Here is a 21,592-nt window from a genome sequence, read left to right on the forward strand (position 1 = left end):
GGGTTATCTTTTTTTTTAACCTCTCGGGGTTGCACTTTGCATCAGAGGGCCTTAAAACACTTGGTAAGCCTTCGGGTGATTCTGGGCAGTAGGATTTATTTTATTTTCCATAAAGGGCCTTGAGAGAGAAGTTTACACAGATGCGTCTATGAATCCAGAACCTGAGCATCTTACCGTCTTGCATCATTTGGCATCTCACGAAGGTCCTTCTGTTCACGCCCTACTTTTGCCCTTTATGGTTTCGGGTGCTCAGGGGCAGGAGGTCGGAAATCCCTCGTTCAACCCGTGCCGATTGCAGACCCTGAGCTAAGTCGCCCAGTGTGGGTGGGACACAGCTTCCCTGTTTGTCGACTGCGGAGGCTGGACTGAAGGCACAGAGGTGCCCTCGGGCTCTGACGATCCGTGATGCCCAGCGCCTTCTGCCTACTGAGATGCAGGGCGACAGGACACAGATTTGCCTGCAGTCCCGTCCTTGTGAAACTGCGCCCTCCCCCCGACCGGCTTGGCCACCACTGTTGGGATCAAGTCTCCCACTTCGAAGAATCCCAGACTTGATCCACGGTGCCCAGGCCTAGAGAGACCCAGAAAGGTCCCCGAGCACAGTCGGCCCTCTTCTGCTCCGGTTGGTGATGAAAAAGTAGGTCACAAGAGGTTGCCCCGTTTCCAGTGATCGGCCGGGGAAACCCCCAGGGCCGAAAAGGGAACAGATACAGAACAGCCCCAAAGAAGGAAACGCAAAGAGGTGCACGAGAAAGGAGGCCAGGAAAGGGTGTCTCTGAGCCCCATGTCTATTGAGAGGGAGGAGAACCGGGTAGGAGGGAGAGAGAATGGCGTCCTATACCCATGGGACTTGGAGATGGTCGTCCTCTGCCCAAGTTCCAGGGGGGTTTGGGCAGAGTCCCGTCTGCTCCTGTGCTTTGCTGGGGCCGGGGTGCTGGCAGCGGTGCGGGCCATGCTGCTTCTCCGGCTACACTCCGCGGAGCCCCGTGGGCTGGGGGGCCGGCCCCAGCCTCCGTCCACCAGGCTAGCGCCTCCTTCACCTCCCTTCTGTTCTGAGTGTAGGCAAAAAGATTTTGCGTTCTTCAAAACCTTTCGCAGTTGGAAGATCAAAGAACCGCCGGTAAGTCGAGCGAGAGCTCGTATTTAAAGCGGTATGAAAAAAAGTAAGAAATAAAGCCATGTGGCCCAAGACAAGTCCTTTGGATTCCCTGCACTTCTTTTTTCTCACCTGAAGCCGAGGTTAGTTGTATGCCATCGGTCTGCCTCACGGAGTGATTTAAGGATTAATTAGAGTCAGTTATTCCCACCTTCATTCCACAGAGATAGGTCGGACCCCTCTCTGTCTGACAGGAGAGCATTTCGGGATTAAATATGTGGGATAGTTCTTCACGAAAAGGATCGAGCACGTGCAAAAACCCACACAAGTAACTTCCCCTGGTGCCTGTTGCTGCTGTTGGTGACTCTGCGGCCTGTGTGACATTTTAGGCACCTTGCTTCACTTCGTCGTGCCTCAGTGTTCCCCGTCTGTGCAATGGGAACGATAATAGCACCTATTGCTGCAGGTTGATGGGAGGGCCAGATGAGTTAACGTTTGTAAATTAAATCGAACAATGACAGAGTAAGCAGTCTCCGGTGTCTGTTACGGTCAGTGTGACTGGTTTCTCCGCCAGTGCATTGTGGGATCGGTTCTTGGCGGAGGGCTGCTGTTTCTTGGTCCCCCGCATCACAGCCCCCAGTAATTATACCTCCGTTTTTGTCTTCCCTCCTGCCTGGTGAGACCCCAGAAGATGCATCCTGCGTTCAAGAGGGAAAGTGGGGGGAAATGTCACGTCAGAGAGAGAGTGGAGACAGCGCTCTGTTTCTGTTGTATGGATTCTCTCTTCTCTCTCCCTGTTTCCGGGGCTGGAGTGCTGCTTCTCCCAAACCAAACAAAGGCTGTTGCTTTGCAGAACGGGTCTTTCTGTGTTCCGTGTGTCATCTGCCTTTAAGGGTGCAATTTGCTTCTGATGTGTGCAAGGTGCTCCCTCGAGAAGTCTTTGTTGGTGATGTTCAGAGGCCTCCCGTATTGATTGGTGACATAACGGCTCTATAGTGGGTGAATGAGGTCATTCTCATCCTGTTACTCAAGCCGGTGACCTTGAGGCCCATCGGATGACTAAGCCACCTAGGTGGATCCCTGGTTACAGAATGTCCTTGTTTAAAGGTAATCCGGTGTGAGGGTGACCTAATAGTTTTAAAGCAAGGACTGCAGGCGAATTGCATGCCCCTTAGTGAGAGGCGGTCTGTTTAATAAGCTCGGAGGCCACCAGGCCTTGGTGACACTATTTGGGGCTGGTTTTCGGGAGTTCCTTGATCTGCGTTCCTCTCTTATCTTTTCTCATTAGATCCCAATTCTCCGTTAAACTGCCACGGCAGCGTGTATTATCAGCAGCGTGAAGTTGAGAGCAAAATACTGAGGCCTCCGAGCTAGTTGGCTGGTTTGCTTTTTCTTTCCTTTTTTAAAATTCAGCAGTAGGGTGGGACAGAGCTGAAAGGGAAAAGATGTTTAATACTACAAGAAAAGAGAGGAAGTAAGCATGATGATAAAATCTGCATGTGAAAAACCCTTATTAAGAAAAGGAGAAGTGGACTGCACGGTTAGCTATACATTTCATCTGGAGAAGCACATTAGTCTTGCAAATAAGGGTTTCTGCCTGCTGCTACCGCTGCCCTGGGTGACCAGGCCTTATGACATTGGAATCGGTGCGGGTCTTAAATGAGCCGACCCTGGATGGGTGGGCAGGTGAAGGACAGTGAGGCAGGGGGAAGGGGTGGTCGGGTTCATTACTTTGGAATCACTGGTAACAATGAACTGTTTGGACGTTTGTCTCTAATAGCAAATGCCGATATAGTACTTAACTTTGTGCCAGTATCCTTGCGGAATGCTGGTCAACATATTAACCCTTTAACCGTTGTTTTGCAACTTCTGTGTCTGAGCACGCTGAGGTTAAGAAGTTTGTCCAAGGCCTCCAGGCCCCCCCGCCGGCGTTGGCTCCGAACTTGGTACCCTGAGCACTTCGAGCTTCTCACTGTCATGGGGAATCCGGGTCGTGGAGGTGCAGAGAAGACAGGGAATTCTTGTCCCCGGTGGGCATATTTCGTGTGCAGGTCAGAGGAATGTAATGACTTCAAAGGGCTTTCACCAAATGCACCCATCTGGCCAGTTTCTGCAGCTACCTACAGCTCACCACGATCAGGTTGGCAGACTGAGAAGTGCACATGCCTCCTGAGAAGCGAGACTTTCTCTGCCAGCAGAGTCTGTTTGGGCCCGGACCATGCTTCTTTTCCAATGAGAGCGTGTTTCCAAGCCACAGCTACTCTTGCACACGGAGCCCTTCTCTGAGGTCAGCAGAGAGCTGGTGCTGGCCCGTGGTGGCCTCGCCTGGCAGAACGGAAACGCTCCTTTCTTGGGGCCGTTGGGGGAAGCTGTTGATTTGCGGGGTGGGAAAGCAAGACAACAGCCCGGGCAGTCTTAACATTTGCCAGCACTGATGAATTGGCCACGCGTCTGAACTCAGGACCGTGCACACCTAAAACGATCCGGAACAGATTTTAACTTTTACAAAAGATAGTAACAATCTGATATTGGAATCGGAAGAGGCACTTTTTTTTTTTTTTCTAAATCATTTCATTGACTCCTATCTCAAGAAAAACCTCATGTGAAGCAAACCAAGAAGAGGTCCTCAGGTAGCTGAGGCCCAAGTACGAATCGCAGGTAGAGTGAGTAAATGAGCAACTTCATGGAAATGGTGAAAGAAATAAATGCATTATAAATGTGCCACTTAACTGAGATGTTTACCGACTGGAACAACAATGATGTATTTTTTTGGTCTATGATAAGGACAGCGTTGAAATCCATCCAAGCCCCGAAGATGATTGGAGGGTCCGTGTGAAGTTTAACGCTCTGCAGAGCCTAGAACTCGTATTACGTATGGCTTTTTTTTTTTTTTCTAATGAATGAACATTGGCCTCAAGTCGGTTACTTAACAGCCTAATTGCAGCACATTGGCAAGATGTACATCTCTCACTGCGGGGTGGGTGGGAGGAAGCTTTTAGGTAAAAGAAGTTAAAAGGAGAAATCAGGAAACTAATTTTTAAAAAGCGGGATGCCAAAAAAAATAATCAGATACGTATACATTTGGGTCAAATAAACAATCCCTGAGAAGCCTTTTTATGATGACCAGGCACAGTGGTTCACGGGAGGCTCCTTTAAACATAATTTGAAACATCCGGAGAAGTTGAAAGAGTTGTACACTTAGTACCCATCCATTCACCTGATTTCACCTCCTTGTGCCTCAGTGTTCCCATCTGTACAATGGGGATCATAATAGAACCTATCTCTCTGGGTTGGGAGGGCTGAGCGAGTTGATATTTGTAAAGTAACCGGCACATACTATATACTCTTCAGTGTTTGCTGTGGTTACCGTTATCTTTTATTTCAATCGTGAGGCCGATGCTGCAAGGCAGGTTCTTAACGGAGATACCACGTGTGTTGTTTTGGGTCCTTAGGATTCAAGTCCCTTGTAATTCTGATTCTGGTTGTGCCATGTAGGGGTAACTCACCCAGCGTCCTCCTCGTGAGGTTTCCTCTCGCGGACAGGAAATCATGACAGCGCTACCTGGCTTTATGGGGCTGTTGTGAAGATTCATGAAGTTCCAACTTCTGAAAGTTGTAGAAGAATTCATTGTGAGTTTCAACTTGAGTTCCACGAGTGACTAACTCTGTTACCTTGGGGTGGATAGTTAGAGCGTGGTTGTCGCCCTTTGTAAAAGGGGAGTGGAGCCATTTTACAGCATCGTGGGGATGAAGCAAAATAATCCATGTAAGTCACTTGACAAGAGAGCAATTCATTAGTAGTAGCAGTAGTGATAGTCGTCGTCGTCGTAGTGAGTAAGTCAAGTCTCTATTTCATTCACATTTCCGTAATTTTCACCTGACGTCCCTTTTCTGTGCTAGGATCCCTTCAGGAAACCACACTGCATTCCCCATCGTGTGTCCTTCGGCTCCGCTGAACGTGACAGTTTCTCTGACTTGTTTTTGATGACCTTGACAATTCTGAGGAGTGCCAATCGGTCGTTTTCTGGAATGCCCCTCAAATGGGGTTTTTCCTATGTTTTTGTTACGATTAGAAAAACCCCACTTGAGGGGCATTCTACAAAATGACTGATGAGCATTTCTCAGAGTTGGGAAATCGCCATCTACAGAGCGTAGACGTCAAGGGCGCCTACCCTCAGCGTGACTTCCCATGACCACCTGGCGCTTGATCTCGCCCAGCTGAGGTGGTGTTTGTCAGGTTTCGACATTTTAAAGTTACTCTTTTCACGCACGCCCCCATCTTGGGAAAGAACCCACACCAAGGAGACTGGTGTCTTATTTATTTAGTCATTTCTTTATCAGTATGAACTCGTGGGCGTTTGTTTTCTACTTCAGGTTATGATCTAGTACAACGCTGTGTGCTTTGTTGGGCCAGTTGCGTGAGTTTGGGCCATTGGCAGCTCTTTCAAGAACATGAGGGATTCTGTCTCCTGTCTCCCTTTGATACGCTCCCGTCGTTGTGTTTTTGTTTCTGAACATCTTCATGCCCACCTTGACGGTTCCCTGCCACCATCTTGGAATCCGCCATTTCTCCAGTTAGCCCCGATTCCTTTGATTGAGGAATGGTGTTGGGAGCCAAGTTCCGGGTACCGGGGCTTGCAGAAATTTTAACGCTCAACAAGTATTCGTTCCCTGCCTCCTTTTGTGAGAGTTTGGCGTGCACAGGGGTGAGCAGCTGGTGAGCTAGCTCACTGGAGCTGCCTGGATAGTCGGCCCCACCAGTCATGCCAGCGGGTTGCATTCAGTTCAGGCCGGGTCAGACCCTGCGCTGTGCTTAGTTAGCACTGTGAGAACGTCCCCTGCCCTCATGGAACCCGGCCTCCTAGAATCCAGTGGGAGGACAGTAGACCGTAAGCGCTGTAGAAATTCCAAATAGAGAAGAGCCAGTGCTGTCTCAGAGCAGTTGAAGAAGCCTCCCTACATAAGATTGGACTTGAGTGAGCTTTATTCCAGAGGAGGAGACTTAAAAAAGAAAAGACAAGAAAAAGATGTGGCGGTGAGAACAGATATCTTTTGGTAGATGGAAAGAGGCGTGATTAATGATGGACTTTAGCTTGGTGGGGGGGGGGGTGGTTATTTTAGATACGAAACGGGGTTTATGGATCTTGGCGGGATGAGGGAAATGGGTTTCAGCCAGTGGTGTGTTGGGGCCGGTTCATGCTGCCACTCCCAAGCCAACTCTTAGGTTTTGAGGAATTTTGAGAGCAGGTGGGCATTATACTGCATGCTTAACATTGGCCGTGGTAGGAATGTTTAGACTACAGATACCTTCAAACACTACAGATCACGGCTTTTCTGTCCCCTCCAGCTAGTTACTGAACATTTTTCTGCACGTTGCTGGCTTTAGCTGTCTAAAAATCTGGCATAAACCCTTACCCTGCATGTCTTTTTTTTTTTCTTTTTTTGTCTTTTTTTTTTTTTTTTCATATACACGTTTCTGTTTCCTGCTTTGAATTCCCTGACAAGAACTGTAAAAATGGTTCTAATAGAGGTGTGTGCCCTCCAATGAAAACTACGTTCTACTGCAGGTTGGTAAAAACTCTGGTCACCAGAAAACGTTGTGGGTAGCTGAGGTATATGGACACTCTGATGGTCATTCTGGATAACTGAGCTGGAAATGACACAGCCTTCTATCTGGTTTGTGTAGTGTGGGAAGACTCGTCCTCACCTAAGGGTAGTCACTAATGTCGTATATCAACAACGTGGCTGCCAGACTTTTCTCCTCTCTTAGGGCTGGGCTAGCTTGGAGGTATCTTCCTACTTCGTATCGAAACTGTGGGAAGAAGTGGTATCATCTTCCTCTGGCTGAGAAACCATGACTCGGCCTCATGATTGGCGCAGGTAATGCAGCCCCATGTTAGCTTGACTTTTGCAAGGATGACACCTGAGTAATCCTGGACTAACGCGAAATAAAGATAGTTTTCATGAGGTCACCTCTTAGGCGTGCTGTGCGGTATGGAGTGTTCTGCAGAATTAGACTCAGAAGAGCTTACATTTCATGCCAGTCCGTGAAAGGTGGTCACACGTGTGACCAAGGAGAGCGAGGTTAGGGATGGAGACAGAGACTTCCTCTTACCTGGAGATTGTGAGTTTTTCACTGTTCTCATAAAAGATGGGGTTGCTTTGCCTTCATTACAGGGATTTCTTTTACCTTTCTTTGCCCTTCCCTGTGGCCTTCCGTCCCTAACTTTTACTCCTGCCTGTAATCGACTGTCCTCCTGACCCACTGTCGAGTCGCGTCTCTGGGGATATAGCACTCAGAAAGAATATTGCGTGAATCCTGCCCATATCACAAATCCGTGCGGAGTTCCCCCTGAATCACAGAAGCCCTCATATTCTCTTTTAGTCCAAATGATTCCTAGATGTGAAGGCTCTCAGATTTTAACTGATTTCCGAGAACCCTCAAATTCCTTAGCGGCCTGCCATAAACCAGCCATCTCACGCAAGGCTCACTTGGCTGTCTTTGGGTTTTCCTGGTCCAAAGAGATCATTTGAAAAGCTCCCATGGAGGGCCAAGTGCTCACAAAGTTTTTTTTTTTTTTTTTTTAATTGTGAGAAAATGTATGTAACATTGAATTTTCAATTTTTTTCATATTTATTTTTAAGAGAGAGAGCGAGAGAGAGGGAGAATGCCAGCAGGGGTGGGACAGAGAGAGGGACACACAGAATCCAAAGCAGGTTCCAGGCTCTGAGCGGTCAGCACAGAGCCCGACGCGGGGCTCGAACTCACAGACTGCGAGATCATCACCTGAGCTGAAGTCGGACACTTAACCGACTGAGCCACCCAGGCGCCCCTAGAATTTACTATTTTTAAGTAGCAGTTCACGGCTGTCAAGTACATTCACACTGCTGTGCAGCCGTCCCCCTCCATCTATCTCCAGAATGCTTTTCATCTTCCCAAACTGAAACTCTGGACTCATTAAGCAGTAAATCCCCATTCACCCCTCCCGCCACCACCTCCAGGCATCCCCTGCTCCACTTTTTATCTCTATGGCTTTTACTATTCTGGGTACCGCATACAGGTGGAATCCTGCAGTGTTTGTCTTTTTGTGGCTGGCTCATTTCACTTAGCAAACGTCCTCGGGGTTTGTGCATGTTGCGGCCCTGTGTCAGAGTTTCTGGCCTATTTAAGGCTGAATAGTATTCCGTTGTATTATCTACCACATTTTCTTTATTCACACTTGAGCCGCTGCTTCTGCCTCGTGGGTTTTGTGCATCGTGCTGCCGTAAACCTGGGTATACACAAACGTGTGTTCGACCCCCAGCTTGCACATCTTTCGGGCACACATCCAGAAGTGGAATTGCTGGACCGTGTGGTAATTCCGCGCTGAATTTTTGGAAGGACCTCCATCCTGTTTTGCACAGCAGACGCACCATTTCTCGTTCTCACCGGCCGTGCGCGAGGGTTATGATTTTTCCACATCCTGGCCAACACGTGTTGTCTTCTGTTTTCATTGCTTTGTGTTTGTTGTTGTCATGTGTATAGCCATCCTCCTGGGGTGTGAATGGTCTCATTGTGGTTTTGATCTGCACTCCCCTAATGACGAGAGATATCGAGCAGCTTTTCGTGTGCCGGTTGGCTGGTCGTATGTCTTCTGGGGAGGAATGTCCATTCAGTTCCTTTGCCCAGTTTTTAATCAGGTTGTTTGTTTTTTGTGGTTGCACAGCGCTCGTCTTGATTACCTGGATAGTACACTACTTCAAGAGGCTACTGGACATTTATCTGACGTTCTGTGGGAATGTCTATTCTATCCTATTTGCACGTACGTTAATGCAGGGATAATGCACGGAGACTTGCCGGTCTGTAAAACTCCACCTCATACTGAAAAAATTTGCCCTTGCTGCTTATTGTGGGGGAAGTTTAACGGTGGATACCGCCAACATAAGCCATTCACAGCTTTTGACTACTGGACGTTATTGCCATCTAACTTTGTGCTGAGGTATTAACCTTAAAAATAAAACTTTCAGTTCTTTGTTGGCAAAAATGGGTTTATCGGGAATAGCAAAGAGCAGCTGTTGGGGGCATGGAAGCTACGGCAAAACCATGGGCAAGTCCAGCACACAAAAGAAAGGGACGTTATTTTATGGAACAGGAGGACGTTGGGAGGAGTTGTTTGGGATGAAAATCTATTGGAGAAGAGCACGAGTTCAAGGTCATGAGTGTTTCTCACTGGCTGAGTGTTCGAGGGGTGGTTGAGTGCTAGCCAGAGCTGTGAGGTGCATCTTTCCCTGGTGGGACCCGCGATTGTTGATTCTTTCCTGCTGCTGATTCTCGCCTTGGGGTCTGTAATGGACAATTTTCCGACGATTGATGTTGAGTAGTACAGCTCCCCTTCCAGTCTCCCAAGTCCACTTGAGTGACGTTCCCTTTGTTAATGTTCACATAAACGAACACACAATCTATTATGAGGAAGAGGAGAAGCAGAGATGATGTCTTATCATTTCCCAGCATCATGATATTCTGGACCAGGGGTTGACAAACTCTGGCCTGTGGGCCAATTCCCACCCGTACCCGTTTTTGTAAATAAAGTTTTATTGCAACACAGCCACGCCCATCGGGATCGTATTGTCTGTGGCTTCTGCGGTGCCGCAGTGGGTGGAGCTGAGCGGTCGCGATGGAGATCATCGGGCCCTGAAACGTTTGCTACCTGGCTGTTTCCTGAAAAAGTTTGCCAGCCCTTGGCTGTTGTCGACACTTGAAAGGTGCCATGTTAAACGTCCTGTCTATGATACAGAGATGTTGACACTGCGTTTTCATTCTATAGTGAGCACTTTGAAAACTATAAAGATCCCATAGATATGAGTATTACAGCTTTTAAAGTATTTCCTGAACTCCAGCTATGTGTCCCAAAACTGTGTCCTTAAGGCCTTTGTGATTTGATCGGGGCACCTCCTGTGCCACTGTCCGATGTGCCTGAAACGTCCCTGACGCAGGCAGCACATTTGAGAGCCGGAGTATCTAACTCTTCCCTTTCCCCCTTGCCAGGTCCTATTCACATTGAACTTTGGTGAAGGAGCCTTGGTCTCTAACTCAGTGACGGAGGCTGCAGCCCGGACAGGGCCCTAAAGTGTAGAGCATGAAAAACATGCTGCTTTTCACCCTAAAAATAGCATCGGCTTCTCTTGCTCCCTCCCCCCAAGTCAGAGGGGTGGCTTTGCTAAGGCAGTGACTGCCCGGCTCTGGAATTTTGAGATCCTGCTGTTTGCTGACTTTGTTTCGTCTTCTGTTTACCCTTTTGGCGTTGCTTACAATAAACTTACACTAACTGCTCGAAGAATCCGTTCAGGTATATGGACACTGCCTTTGAAAAGTCTACGTAGTGTGTTTTGGCAATTCAAGAATAGTAAACATTGGGTATAAGATATTGTATAGAGGGGCGCCTGGGTCGTTAAGCGTCGGCTTCAGCTCAGGTCATGATCTCACGGTCCGTGGGTTCCAGTACCATGTCGGGCTCTGTGCCGACAGCTGGGAGCCTGGAACCTGCTTCAGATTCTGTGTCTCCCTCTCCCTCTGCCCTTCCCCCACTCATACTCTGTCTCTCTCTCTCTCTCAAAAATAAATAAAACATTAAAAAAACCTTTTTTAAAGATATTGTATATATTGCTTTATTATATTGTATATAATATCCTTTGAGACCACTAGAAATTCCCCCCCCACACACACACACCACCACACACACACCCTCACAAACACAGATACCCAAGAAATCATCAAGCTGGGAATAGCATCTACCTGAAAACGTTTCCTTATACACAGTGGTTGGTAGGGCAGTCATTTGTATAATCCAAATAGGATCCTGATAATGGATGCACCTGGCGAGATGCCACATTTTATTGCAGATATAATATTTATCTAAAGGCAAAATATACGAGTGCTTGGGTGTCTCAGTCTTTTGGGCATCTGACTTCGGCTCAGGTCATGATCTCGCAGTTCGTGAGTTTGAGTCCCACATCCGGCTCTGTGCTGACAGCTCAGAGCCTGGAGCCTGCTTTGGATTCTGTGTGTGTGTGTGTGTGTGTGTCTCTCTCTCTCTCAAAAATAAACATTAAAAATTTTTTTTTAATAAAGGCAAATATATAATCTCTGTCCCATTTCATGGAATCTTACTGCCCCAACTGAAATGTGTCAGTGAAGTGACAGGCATTAGTTGTAATAGTGCTGATATATTAAGAACTTTGTGGTCCTTTTTCTTTACTTTTTGAGAAGGAAAAATCTCCCCCATAATCTAGCAATCAGTATTTCTCTCCAAGAGCTGGTACTCCAACCTATTGTGATTATAATTACTCTCCTTGAAAACCAGTCCCCAGATACTATCCCCCTCTTCTGTTACAGGCTTTGCTGTTGAGGTTAGATCTAGTGGGAGGGCCGTTTTGCAAATGATTGTCTTCCCTCGGTATAAGGGTATGTTTTTGTTTTGATATTTGTATATTTTTACTTCCCAAGAGCAGATCTCCACTATATTTCTTCATATGTATTTGCCATTCCAATGTGAAGATAAATTCTGCAATTCAGATCTTGCCCCTTGAAGTTCTAGGGACTTCTCAGAACAACTTGGTGTCATTCGTGCATGCCTTCTTGTTTATGGCCCGGTGAGAATTCATTCATTTCTGTGTATTTTATATGCCAGGCACTGGGCTAGGTGTTGGGAAAACAGAAATAAATGATGTAAATTCCAGGCTCTCGGAGCTGGGCTGCAGTTTAGTGGGGGAGATGTGTACCCACAAAGATGCATTTTGGAATACGGGATGTGCTCCTTGTAGAGCGATGTATGACACACAATATTAAGTCTGGAGGAATCTGTAAACTTACTTAAATCCTGACAATGAGTTAGACTGTGGATAAATTTACCAGATGAGAAACGCACAAATATTACTTTTTCTACGGTGAGGCAATAAATGGAAAAACTGAACGAAATAAAGTGCATCTATTGTAACCGATGGCCCCCAGCAAGGCCAGTGCTCTCGCACCGCTGTTGTTCCTTGGCATTCTTTGTGTCTGGGTCATTAACATTGCGTTGAGGTCAGATGAGAGTGTGTTCCATCTGCCACGCTTTGATAAGTAAAGTAAAATGCTGATGGAGATCATTTAAGATCGTCTCTGTGCTGTTGATTGCATGCTTGTGGCTCATAATCAGAATGATGCAAAGTAATTGTTAGACCAACTTGCCAAGGCTACATTTTGTGTCGCTGCAACTGTCAGCACTTTGGTCCTGCTGTTCTGCCTGGAGAATGCTTGCCTGGCACCTGTTGGGCAACTGAAGCACTGCTCACCACCGCATGTCCTGGATAACTTTTGTTCGGGCATCCTTGCTTGCTGCCTCCATTAAACAACCTGAGGGGCGCCCGGGTGGCTCAGTCGGTTCAGTGTCCGACTTCGGCTCACGTCATGATCTCCCAGTCCATGAGTTTGAGCCCCGCGTCGGGCTCTGTGCTGACAGCTCAGAGCCTGGAGCCTGCTTTGCTTTCTGTGTCTCCCCCCCCCCCCCCACCTCTCTCTCTCTCTGCCCCTCCCCTGCTCATGATCTGTCTCCCTCAAAAATAAATAAACATTAAAAACAACCACAACCACCCGAAAAAGGAGTTTCTGCTTATTTGGTGAAAGTAAGTGCTCTTTTGTGTGTGTTGCACAGAATGCTATTTTACTGCAGCTTTTCTTATAAAAATCCACATGCGTGGTGCCAGGACACTCAGGACGTGCTTGTAGCTAATATTAAGGAATCCAGTGTGTTTGCCTAGGATGATACTACATGATCGTACAATGAGAAGATACGCATTTCCAAAGTCAGTAGTCCAAAAATAGATTGTACGTGCGGGACGTAGAGTATTAGCACAGTTTTCCTGGCTAGATCATCATTGCCAGAGGTATGCAGTTGGACGAAGATGTTAGAATTTAAGGCACAATTTTCCATGTCTCTACAGGTCTGAGATACGGAATGAGTATTGGGCCACCCCACGTGCACCATCAGAAGATAGGAAGGACCCCTTGAAAGCAAATTTAAGAATGCGCATCATTTAGCCTTGGAGACACAGCATAGCATACAGCATGGCCCGGCCCTCTGGTTCTTTCTCATAGAGAAAGCAGAGACCACAAGAGAGTTAAGCAAAGCGAAACCTCTGTTCTTATAAGACGTTCACTGTCAGATCTAGGGACAGCTCACTGGCTCCTGAATTTTGCCATCAAAGGAGATCTGTTAAGAGTCGCACAGCCCATATTCTGTGCTAGAACGTCCCTAGTGTGAGTAGCGGGGGAGATGTTTTTCAGATTCCATCCAGGGCTAAAATTTAAGATCTGTGTTCTTATCTCCTAATGTTGACTCTTCATGTGGTCAAGACAGAACAGTAGAAGTCTCTTCCAAGAGCATGAGTCCTTCACAGACCGTCACTTCCTCTAAAAATTGCATCAGCTGGACAGGGGACGGGTGAAGTTTGGGGAACTTTGGTTGGAAGGTAGAATGCAAAGTGGCCTAGCACCTGTTCATGGGCTGTTTCAGAAGTCAAACGGTGATGTCTCTCTTCTTTGTTTCTTCACGTTTGGTCTCTCTGGGATTTCCCAGTTGGTGTCAGATCTGGCATTCCTCTGCTGCCACAGTTAAGTCCTGTCTTTCTCTGTTGCTCCCTGCCAGTCCCCCACGTCCTGCCTGCTTGTCCCGGCAGTGCTGGCAATCCTTAGAAGGATTGATTACGTTAACGACTGGAGGAGGAATTAGCACCCGTGCTCTTTGCCGGCTGCGGGGATACGTCCACTCCCGAGCCTCCCCTCAAAAGCGGTATTTTCCTAAAATTTTGCCAGTCCGTCGCATTTCGAGGTATGGCACGATTTTCTCAATCAGGGACGAGGATGTGTCGTGCAACTCAAGCAAAACTGTATCACATATGTTTTAGCAACTCAACCATTGCCTTCAAGAAGGAAGCTAGATTAGAACTATGGAGGCTGCACAAACACTCCCACCTCTGGAGGTTTTCTAAACATGATAAATTCTGATTGTTTTTCAGGTTTTGAAGTTTATGTAACGCGATGATGATTTTTAAGCCCAGATCCACTCGAGGATCTACAATGTTCGGTTTACCTTTCTGTCATGAAGTAACTTTACCGTCATCACACTGAAACAGGACACACTTACGATTTTGTAGCTGGAGTAGACACCTCTATCCGTCATTGGCCCCGGGCTTTGAAGTGTTGTCCCCTTCCAGTAGATTGGAAACTCGCTGAATGCTGTCCTTTGTGATATTATTCCCTGTGGTGTTAGGGCCGGTGTGTAGTCTCCTAAGGGACACCCACTCAAACCCAAACAATTTTTCGTGAAGACCTCTGGTGTTTATATCGTCTGCTTTTTCTGTATCTTGACAAAAATGTCAAAGGAAAGAACCATGTGCTACCACACGTGGTACCACATTTCTCATAAATGTGGGGCACTCTGGTAGACTCTGTACCACATTTCTCATAAATGTGGGGCACTTTGGTAGACTGTACATTTAGCCCCTGTTTATCGAGTGGTTCATTCTTTCCACGCGCTGCTCTTGTAGTTTAAGAATTTTGATGGTGGGACGCCTGGGTGGCTCAGTCAGTTAAGCGTATGACACTTGATCTCAGCTCAGGTGTCGATCTCAGGGTTGTGAGTCTGAGCCCCACACTGGGCGCCACACCGGGCGTGAAGCCTGCTTTGAAAGAAAAAACATTTTTAAACTGAAAAATTAAAAAGAATTATGATGGGGATGGATTTATTGATAGGAAAAGAAATTTGTAATGTAATAAGTAAAATATTATCAGGCTGAAAAACAATGTGAATACTACCATAGTATGCTATGACTAAACAATAGGTATGTATATAATTTTATTTATTTAAGTATACGTCTAATAAATTCTGTGCACTTGAGTGTAGGAGAGAGCCTAGAGCCTTGTGAGCCAAAATGTGCATAGTGATTGTTAGTGGGGCCTGCTGATTTGCTTCCTTTGGGCTGTTTCCTCGTGTATATTATCTAATTGTTCACGGTAAATGTTCTACTTTGCTCTCATTTGTCTCATCTAATTTTGAGGGGTTGCAGAGAAAGAGAGTGCAATACAGGTGCTCACGTTTTGATAAATTACGAAATTATAAAAATCCCTCCTGTGTCTTCTGGATTGTTGCAGACAGAGAAATGTGTTGCGTCACCTAGCGTCAAAGCGTTTTCTTTCTCCTAAGTGCCTTCTACGTCCCAAGCACCCACCGAGAGCTTGAAACGTGATACACGGTGGGTACAAGTATTGCCCCTGAGGAAAGAAAGGGTCCTGAGCGTGTAGGCGCCTTGAGTCCCACAGCTGATGTGCGACTGACCTGAGATGCCGACTCGGGTCCGACTCCGAAAATCAGCTTTTCTGATCCCTGTGGTTCTGACTCTAGACATCTTGCCACCGTGAGGATGAAAACCGTTAATTTATGTGAGCGGATTATTAAAGTGTTGCTTTAAAAAGAAGGTGCTGAGAGATGGCACCAGCGTTGGACCCTCTTTTGCTCCTGCGTTGGTACCCTGGAGTGTTTTCAGGTAGACCGTGGACTTCTCCAGAGGCGGAACCACGTGGTCTGGGGAGCCCTCCCGTCCCCCAGCACAGCCTGAAAGTCTAGGAGGCAGGTTTCTCTCTCTGTGGCTGGGAGGTGCGCCTTGGAGATTCTGAGACACTGGGTCTGGGAATCTGCCACCCGTGGGTGTCCTGAGGAGGAGACTGTCCCTACTGTCTGAACGGCCACAGCGCTCTCTTCCTTGTAGGGCAAGAGAGGAGAAGCAAGCAGTGGCTTCTTCCAGCTCGTAGACTTACTCCCAAATGCTCTGGGATCATGTGAAACTTGCCACTGTCGGGAGCTAGACCAGCTCTGCCTCACGTTCCCTCCCAAGCCTGCAAAGGCGTCTTGGAAACAGTCTCTGGAAATTTTTAAAAACTTGGATCTTGAGCAGAGTTCCTTATGTGACAGAGATTACACAGCCTGTTGAAGTCACCCCTGAGCTCCCTTCGTCTTTCAGGCTTCCAACATTCACAGCCTCTCCGTTCTTTCCCACACTTGATCCCAAAACGCCGTGGCTTCTTCGTGGGATTACTCAGTCGGCCCGAGATGTGGCCTCCAGCGCCTCTCGACCAAGTCCACATTCCCTTAGGAACCCAATTACAGATCCCTGTGGGGTTACTGACTTCAGCGGGGGGTGCACGGAGTTGTGGGTGTACATTTTGTGGTGGGGAAGGGGTGTGGGGAGAGGGCACAGGGCAGTTATGGGGTACACTTCATTAAGGCATCTTCAGTTAGCCCCACCGTGGGACCACAGACAGTCCACCTGAAAAATGGGATTTTAACAGATCCACCTGAAAAACGGTTTCCCGGGCACCACCATATACATCACAAGGTTCGTGCATTTCGTGATAAAGGAATCCTGCACGGGGCGCCTGGGTGGCTCGGTCCGTTTAGCACCCGACTTCGGCTCACGTCATGATCTCACAGTTCATGGGTTCGAGGCCCGCGTCGGGCTCACCGCTGTCAGCTCAGAGCCTGCTTCGGATATTCTCTCCCTTTCTGCCCCTTCCCTGCTTGTGCTCTCTCTCTGAAAAATAAATCTTAAAACAAACAATCATGCACATGCTTACTTTCTGCATATTGAATGTTGAAAGCTCCTGTTTTCAAAATCCATGTGGTTGCCCAAACAATCAGATGCCCACCATCCATCAGACACTTGCCATGCACCTACTAAGTGCCCAAGTGCTGGGAGCTGGGATTTTTTTATAATCTCTAGGCCTGCACACCTGCACTGACCTCTAATACAGACTTCATGTTGTTCATTTAAAATCTTTTTCTCTTCCAGTTTTCCAAAGAAATTAGTCCTTTTTCTTGGTGAAAAGAAACCAGTCTGCCGTTTTCCTAGGGTGAGTGACCCTTTGACTCTTTTCTATGTTTTTACTTTATCTTTCATAACGTGTATGTATTTTTAATTATATTTTCACATCAAGATTTTATCCGGTTATTGTGATGCTCCAAGAAAAAGTGCTTCATAGCAGGTGTTCTCTAGAAGTTTCCCCCACTTGGAACTAAAAGGTTCAGATCTCTTGCCTTCAGAAGGGAAGGCTTCTCTCTCGTATCTTTCGGCCGTTTCTTTTTGCCACACGCATGTTTTGCCTCTTATGAATTAGTACCATCGTCGCTGTTACCTTGTGCAGCTAGCAGAGAGGATTAAGAGAGAAAGCTCTCGTTTTTCCCCCCATGACTTGCACAGAAATACAGCCGTGGGCAAGGACAAACCGTCCGTTTTGTTCATGTGACACACTGTGTCATGAGTATCGTGACAGGGAATAATAGGATGTGAACAGTACATGGGACCTTAGATCCCATCTGGCAAAGGCCCTGCGTACACATGGGGCAGCTGAGGCCTAGAGGGCTTCTCATCCTCTGTCCGGGGGCTTCTCAGACAGCGGTAGAGCTGGAGTGATGAGATGCACTTGACTCCCAGCTGCGTGGTGATTTCCCCTGGTTCCCCCCCCCCCACCCTGCCCCCCGCCGCCCCCGACCCGACCCCACCTGGCACAGCACCGTCTTTGGAATCTCCTTTCTGACGATACAAGGCTGCAGGTGGTTTGACCTGATAATATCCCTCTAAGGCACCTATCAAGAGGGATGCTGTTTAACTATTTAACTTTCTAGGAATCCTCCCTGGCTACTACCCAGAGGGGTTGGCCGAGCGGTGCGTACCCGGGACACTCCCGTCACAGACCTCATCTGGGAGGCGATGTTTTCCTTTGCGCCTCCCAAACCGCCGCGTCCCCAGTGCCACGACACGAGCCCAGACTCAGCGGTGCATCTGTTCTGCAGCTAGAAACCGTGCTGCACCTGCAGGTGCCTGCTGGCCAGCTGCGGACCTGCACCCCCCCCCCCACCCCCACCCCCCGGGACTGTCTGCACCTGCAGAGTAGTGCCTCACAAGTTCCTGATGGTGCAGTACAGATTTGACCTGCAGTCATAGACACTTCCGGAGAAACATTTCGTCATTAAAAAAAAAAAAAAGGTTGTACTGGTTCTCACATGAGAGTGCTGTTGTGGAGTACGATGGAGAGAGGAGTGAGACGGTGATCGTCCTCGGGAACCCCAGAAGGCGGGCTGATCTGCGGTCCTTGCAAGGGTGCCTGTGCCAGAGCTGGCTCTGGACCGGGTTCATTGGGGTCGGAGAGCCAAATGCGCGTATTTCCAAAGCATTCCGTCTCAGCGCGGGATGGTCCAAGTGTAGTATTGAGAAGCTGTGTCTATTGTTTCGTCCCACTTGGCAACTTAATCACCGTATCGTAACGAGTGGGAGCTTCCTTTCCACCCTAACGGGAGTCATCATTAAGGAACTCGATGGCTTCGTATCAGGGACAGAGACGGTTTGATTTCTAATGGAATCGGGAACATGGCTTTGCTACTTCACTGGCCATCATCTGCTTCCTACCCTAATCCTGACCCTCCTGTCCCGTCCCCAGATGCACGGAGCGCAGGAATGTGTATTTGTTAGGGGGCGCAACTTGAAGGTTTCCATATTCTCATCTTACCCAAGAAAAGCCCAACAGCTTTATCCCCAGAGCACACACCACCGTATATAATGTGGGGACGTGAGGTCCCCTGCTTCCTGGAGAACCCAAGGGTCTCTGTGGGATCAAGAAATGGATAAGACTAAAATAGACGGCAGTTAAGGGCCTCAGCAACGTGGGGAAGGGCCAGATCCTGCACCTGCTTTGTACTTTTCATTTAGAGAAAGAAAGAAAGAAAGAAAGAAAGAAAGAAAGAAAGAAAGAAAGAAAGAGAAAGAAAGAGGAAGAAAAAGAAAGAAAGAAAGAAAGAGGAAAGAAAGAAAGAAAGAAAGAAAGAAAGAAAGAAAGAAAAAGAGGGAGAGAAAGAAAAAGAAAGAAAGAAAGAGGGAGGGAGAGAGAGAGAGAGAAAGAAAAAGAAAGAAAGAGGGAGGGAGGGAGAGAAAGAAAGAAAGAGGAAGAAAGAAAGAGGAAGAAGAAGAAGAAAGAAAGAGGGAGAAAGAAAGAAAGAAAGAAAAAGAGGGAGGGAGAGAGAGAGAGAAAGAAAAGAAAGAAAGAGGGAAGGAGGGAGAGAGAGAAAGAAAGAAAAAGAAAGAGGGAGGGAGAGAGAGAGAAAGAAAGAGGGAGGGAGGGAGAGAGAGAAAGAAAGAAAGAAAGAAAGGGAGGGAGAGAGAGAGAGAAAGAAAAAAGAAAGAAAGGGAGGGAGAGAGAGAGAGAGAAAGAAAGAAAAAGAAAGAAAGAAGGAGGGAGAGAGAGAGAGAGAGAAAGCAAGCAAGCAAGCGAGCGGCTGCTAGTGAGGCCTGAAGCAAGAACGGTAAAGCTGGGGGGGGGGGGGAGGCGGACCACTTGGGGCTACCCGGTCCCCACCGGGGTCATGAATGGCGCGAAGCTGACAATCAGGAGGCGTCAAATCATCCCCCCAAATACTGCAGCCTGTTGACTGTTACCAGTTGCAGGGAAATTGAATAGAAACCGAAGCCATGCGTTTCCTACTTAAAAAGCGGGTAGGGGCCGGTCCCCACACTTGGGGTTTGGACCACGTAGGCCCACGTGCCACGTGCGTGGACACCTTGTAGAACATGAGTGGCTGGGCTCCGTTTCATGGTATGCGGAGGGCCGGGCCCTGGAACAACACTGTTGTTGTTTCCGAGCTGGAGCAGTGCCGTCGATGGTATCCCTTTAAGGGAAATCCAGGGAAACGCGCTTGCCAGTGATGTGATTTTCTTTGCTAGAGGCCAAGTCGCAATGGCATGTATCAGTTCCATAGCAACATGTCTGTGCAGCCAGAAAAAATATAATGACCGTGGCAGCCAGCGTATCCCGGGGCAGGACGAGCACAGCCCTGATGCCCCTTTGGATCCCCCGCTCCTCACCCCGGCCGGCCTCCCCCCTCCTTCAGTGCGTCGGGACTCCGTGATTGTTACTAACTGACCCTGCTGTTCACGCTCGCCTACGGTCCCCGTCAAGCTCAGCACTTGACGAGGGACGAGACCATGTCTGTGGTGAAATCCTGCGGGCCTGGGGTGTCGGCCGAGCTGGCAGAACCTCGCAAACCAAAGTAGGTGGAGAGTCTGTGCTTTTCATCACTGCCGTGGCAAAGCAGCCCTGTCCGCACAGCGCGGCGGGGAGAGCGTTTCCTGTATGTCGCGGTCAACTGCTTCTGGCTGGAAAGTGGGCAGTGGACCGGAGCGAGTGGGAAATCTAGGGAAACAGAGAACCCTTTTACTGTGCTGGTCAGGTTCAGGAGACGCTTTCCAGGGTAGAGTGGGATGCCAGGAGGCCAGGCGCAGTAGGACTGCACGAAGAAGTCCAGGGCGCATCGCTGATTTTCTAGCAGCTTCCACCAGAGGAGCAGTCTCTGAGTGTGGTTCCTCCAGCACGTGTAGTTGGGGTTTTAACCTCTCTCTGATGTTTTCCTGTCTATAAACTTCCCCGTGAGGGGCGCCTGGGGGGCTCCATCGGTTAAGCGTCCTACTTCGGCTCGGGTCATGATCTCACAGTTCGTGTGTTCGAGCCCCCCGTCAGGTTCTGTGCTGACGGCTCGGAGCCTGGAGCCTGCTTCGGATTCTGTGTCTCCCTCTCTCTCTCTCTGCCCCTCCCCTGCCCATGCTCTGTGTGTGTCTCTGTCTCTGTCTCTCTCTCAAAAATAAACATTAAAAAAATAATAATAATGTAGAACTCCCATGAAACCGTTGTAATCACTCTTGATTTCAACAGATGTTCCTTTCCCCTGAACTCCTGGAGCATTTTCAAAAATCTTTACCATCTATTTGACAGGTGTCTTGTATTTCCTTTTTTCATGCATAATGCTTTGGGGATCTGAGCAGTCTTTCAGATGGAGGGTAGGGCATTCAAGGTCAGGAACCAATCATCTTAATCTTTGTCTTTCTTCCTTCCTTCCTTCCTTCCTTCCTTCCTTCCTTCCTTCCTTCCTTCCTTCCTTCCTTTTCTTCCTTCCTTTCCTTCCTTCCTTTCCTTCTTTCCCTTCCTTCCTTCCTTCTTTCCTTCCTTTCTTCCTTCCTTCCTTCCTTCCTTCCTTCCTTCCTTCCTTCCTTCCTTTTCTTCCTTCCTTTCCTTCCTTCCTTCCTTCCTTCCTTCCTTCCTTCCTTCCTTCCTTCCTTCTTCCTTCCTTTTCTCTCTTTCTCTCTTTCTTTCCTTCTTTCTTCCTTTCCTTCCTTCCTTCCTTCCTTCCTTCTTCCTTCCTTTTCTCTCTTTCTCTCTTTCTTTCCTTCTTTCTTCCTTCCTTTCTTTCTTTCCTCCCCTCTTTCCGTCTTTCCTTCTTTCTTTCTTCCAGTTCCCTAATGCTCAGAACTGAGCCCTGTAGATAGTAACCAGGCCATGAATATTTCTTCCTGATAACATTCTAGTCCCATCCTGTCTCATAAGGAAGTTGTGAATCAAGCGTGCGAACACATGGAAAGTGCTTCTGAATTCGTCAGAGAAAA

General features: G+C 48.0%; 1 protein-coding gene across 10 annotated transcripts in view; it reads left to right on the forward strand.

Moving 5' to 3' along the window:
• Nucleotides 1-21,592, forward strand: part of ATXN1 (ataxin 1) — a 416,021-nt gene that overhangs the window by 199,687 nt on the left and 194,742 nt on the right. For 8 of the 10 annotated variants that reach the window (XM_053904879.1, XM_053904881.1, XM_053904877.1 and 5 more), the window contains one exon: nucleotides 16,958-17,018. The exons of the other annotated variants lie outside the window; for them this stretch is intronic. The gene's annotated coding sequence lies outside the window, so the exon portion shown is untranslated. The remainder of the gene's footprint in view (nucleotides 1-16,957; nucleotides 17,019-21,592) is intronic. 10 annotated transcript variants of the gene reach the window in all.

The sequence above is a fragment of the Panthera pardus genome, unplaced genomic scaffold (genome assembly GCF_024362965.1).
Source record: "Panthera pardus isolate Hobbes unplaced genomic scaffold, ASM2436296v1 HiC_scaffold_17, whole genome shotgun sequence".
Lineage (NCBI taxonomy): Eukaryota > Metazoa > Chordata > Mammalia > Carnivora > Felidae > Panthera > Panthera pardus.